Source organism: Doryrhamphus excisus, chromosome 17 (genome assembly GCF_030265055.1).
Source record: "Doryrhamphus excisus isolate RoL2022-K1 chromosome 17, RoL_Dexc_1.0, whole genome shotgun sequence".
Taxonomy (NCBI): Eukaryota; Metazoa; Chordata; class Actinopteri; order Syngnathiformes; family Syngnathidae; genus Doryrhamphus; species Doryrhamphus excisus.
The window spans coordinates 17,458,527-17,462,359 of record NC_080482.1 but is presented as its reverse complement, the minus strand read 5'-3'; the positions used below and the strand labels follow the sequence as shown (position 1 = coordinate 17,462,359).

The window sequence follows — 3,833 nt, the reverse complement described above, 5'->3', positions numbered from 1 at the left end:
TTCAATAATCAGCATCATAAAGAAAAGACAATTCCAGCCCCTGGTAAATAAATGACAATTTCTTCAATTCTCTTGCAAAAACTGTCTCAATATAGTATTCTTATAGAAAATCCTCTTTTCTCATCAATTTTGCTTAAGTTGTTAACCGTGCCTGAACGCGAAACTTTATTTCTCATATTACTCAAAAACAAAATCACACTTACCGATAATCTGAATAGAGACACACTCAGAACACTTAATGATCTAAATCTGCTCAGAATAGAAAGTGATAGCATCTTTTTAGATGAAAATGTTCAATCAAGTTTGATAACAGCCTTTAAAACTGTAATACCAGCTGGATTTTTTCTTCTGAACAATATTCAACAAAATAAACAGCATGATACAGTCAAAAATCAAGATAGAAAAAGATTTTCAACTAAATTCAATCACATTCTCTCAGTTCTCGTTAATGAACATCATAGAAATGATCAACACAGAAATAACAACCTAATCAAGCAAATTTTGATATTTGCAGGTTTTAAAGATGTAAATACGTATAACACATTTAGGATTTTCTTTTCTTTTAATGAGTAAGCGTGAACAAATGAGTCATTTTATTCTTTCTGGCATCGACAAAATTGTTGATAAAAACGAAGAGGCAAAAATACACCTCTTCTTACTACTCTTTGATCTCGGAAATTATGGATCAGCTGAAATCAAAGTTAATATCAGAAAACGTGCAAATTCCAAATTATTGCCATTCATAGATGCCTTCCTAGAATTATTGAATTTAATTGGCGCCATTTCTTTCGGTGGTTTAACACCAAAAAAGGGCGATTTTTACGAACATTTCTTCTTTGTAACACCGATTTACTACACAATTTTCAATTCAGAAGAATCTGTGGAAAGATTTTTCATTTTAGAAACGAATTACAAACTTTACTCTACAGATACATATCTCTGATCATACTAAAAGTGTTTTGTCACTTTTTTGTAATGTGAAAAGCACGTTGCCAAATCTCATAATGTGCACAATTGATGAAAATTCAATCAATAAGGCACTTTCAAAAGGGATAACTGGTCAACAAATTTGTGATTATATTTCTAATAGAAGTACAAAAGAAGTGAACGAGATTGTTTTAGAGCAAATTATAATCTGGGAGAAAAATAGAAATCGTATATTTCAAACAAGCGCCATAATGTACGACCATTTTGAATCTTTTAATGAATTTCAGCTGGTTTTGTCATTTTGTAAAGATTTGATGTTAAGTTGTGACAGGGAAAGACGCGTTATTGTTGTGAAAGAGGAGGACCACCAACTCGTCAAGGTATTCATAAAGGAAAACATCAAGCGATAGCTGTCTTTGAAAGTCTCGAATTTTTTCACTAGGTTTAAAGTAAGAAGCACTAAAAAAAAATGTTCCATTCAAAATACATTTTTCATTCATTGACACACCACACTTCTAGATATAACATTTTTATAGCATCATCGTGAATAAAAGCATTCTTAGAACAAATCGTAAGAAAAATCTCTTCATTTATTCTAGTCTCTCCTTTTTTAGATTAAATAGCACTCAAGACATCTTTATTGGTCAATGAAATTATTGGTTGTGATTATCGGAAATTCTGAGACCAATCAATTGAAAAATATTGACAATTCTTACCTGTCAACTTTCTCAGATTACACAAAAGATTGATTATGACCTCTAAATGACATGACAGGCATATTCAAAAGGTTCGGATAAAAGAATTTTATTTATCATTTTTTTCATTTGAAATGGTTTTTTGTGTTTCAATATCGACACCGAAAATATTTTTACAAACATCATTCCAGCTATCAAATTCTATCTCGTCTTTTTCTTCTGGTATTTTGAATTCTTTAGCAATGAATTCTTTTATTGTTTCAACTGTGATGATATTTGGCTTTTTCATATATTTTTTGAGTATTGTTAGTAAAATGAGCTCTTTATGTGTTCCGACGGGTCTTCAGTGCTTCAGTGTTCAGTGCTTTGATTGTACGCATTTTGATTTGTGGATCACTTAGATTTGGTTTTTTTACCGATGCCATGTGGGCAAATACATTTTGGATTTTTCAAGGTGTTTTTTTCATTTTTTGAAATGAAAATCAAAATGTTCTTTGATAAATCTGTAATGTTCAATTATTTCATGTTTTTTGAAAATCTCCTTTTATAATTTATATTTGATAAATTTCACATTTTTAAGCTCCCTTAGCTCAAGTGGTTAGAGCGTGGTGCTTATAGGTTGTGAACCAACTACCAATGATTGGCTTCAGTGCTAAGTTACGCCAAGGCTACGGGTTCAAGTCCCGTAGGGAGCATTTTTTTAGAAAATTAAATATTCAAATCAAGAACAAAAAGATTCTAAATTCAGCGCATGTGTAAAAAAATAATAATAAATATACCGCCTTTTAATCCTCACTAACCCATTTATCCGCATTTAAGCTCTCTGTAGAGATTTCAATCTTATCTTGGCATACTGTTGGGTTTTGATTAGAATTGGAGGAAAACGCATCGCTTGGTGAACAAAACCCGAGGTTTTGTGCAAGTTGAATGGGAAATTCGCTTTCAATTTTATTCATGATGAGACAAAGATTTCCCTCAATGAGTAGTAGCTCATTTAAATTCCCAAAACGGCCTGTTTCCCAATTATATTGTTCTTCAGGTAGCAATCCAATCTCTACTATTTTATTGTCAATTAGTTTAAAATATATTTTACGTGAACATGTGCGTATTCCCGACAGATATAATTCTTTCACTAGCTCACACATTTGTGTGAGATCTCCTTTACTGCCATTTTCATGCAATGTACGGTAATATCCTTTCAAAACATCAATTGCTTTCAAGCTCTTGATATCTTTTATTGATACTTTATTATAAACGACATTGCCAGAAATTGTTTGAGCTATAAAATTGTGCAGTTTGTGATCTATTTCAAGAAATAGAAAAACCGAAGACATAACCAGAATTTTTGTTGGATTCATGATAAATATGGGCTGTTTTAAAAATGATACGAATAGATATCCAATTCTGAGGGGAACTCACTGATCAAAAAGGAAACTTTTCTTAAAATGTATTAATACCGTTAAATTGTTTAAATTTTATTAAATCAGTCCAATTATGTATTTTAAACCATAGCTATGCATTTTAATAAACGAAAGTGCACTTTTCTGACGTAATAACTATAAAGATAAAAAATAATTCTGACAATACTCTCAGTTTACATTTTTTTTCTGTGAGAAATAATGTATTTTTGATTTTTTGATTAAATTTCCTGTCAATTATTTCACATTTGTTTCAAAATGTATCAATTTGAAGCGAACATCAATTCACGAGACAGGCCATTTCAGACATATTTTGAGAATATGGTCCACACAGTCAACACAGGCTCAAGAGTATGATAGATTATCATTGATTAAAATTAAGATACTATTGTAAAGATCTTACATTTGTACTTTGCAGATGAAAAAATCAGAATAAGTTTATTCAGAATCAAAAACAACTTAAAACTGTCTTTTAAAAAGTTTAGTCATCCGCATCAATAGATTCACTATAAAAATTCTGTTTTTTACTAGATATGAAAAGTTCATCCTAGATATTCAGCAAAAGTTCTTCAAATATACCCGCAATTTGTCAAGTCAGCTTAGGCTGCAAAGTTTTTTGTCATTTTTCTTTAAAATTCTCATATCTTCTTAAAAGGACTGAAATGTTTTTGAATAGGTTACATTAACCTTCAGAGCTACACAGGCAGATTTTAAATCTGATTACCCTATTTTTTAATGAGGTAATCTGCAAAAATGTTCTTATTTTACTTGTTTTGAATCAAAACACATAAAC

General features: G+C 30.5%; 1 non-coding gene across 1 annotated transcript; it reads left to right on the top strand.

Moving 5' to 3' along the window:
* The first annotated feature begins 2,201 nt into the window (after positions 1–2,201).
* On the top strand, positions 2,202–2,317 carry trnai-uau (transfer RNA isoleucine (anticodon UAU)). The gene is made up of 2 exons: positions 2,202–2,239; positions 2,282–2,317. It is a non-coding gene; the product is annotated as a tRNA-Ile (tRNA).
* The last annotated feature ends 1,516 nt before the right edge of the window (positions 2,318–3,833 follow it).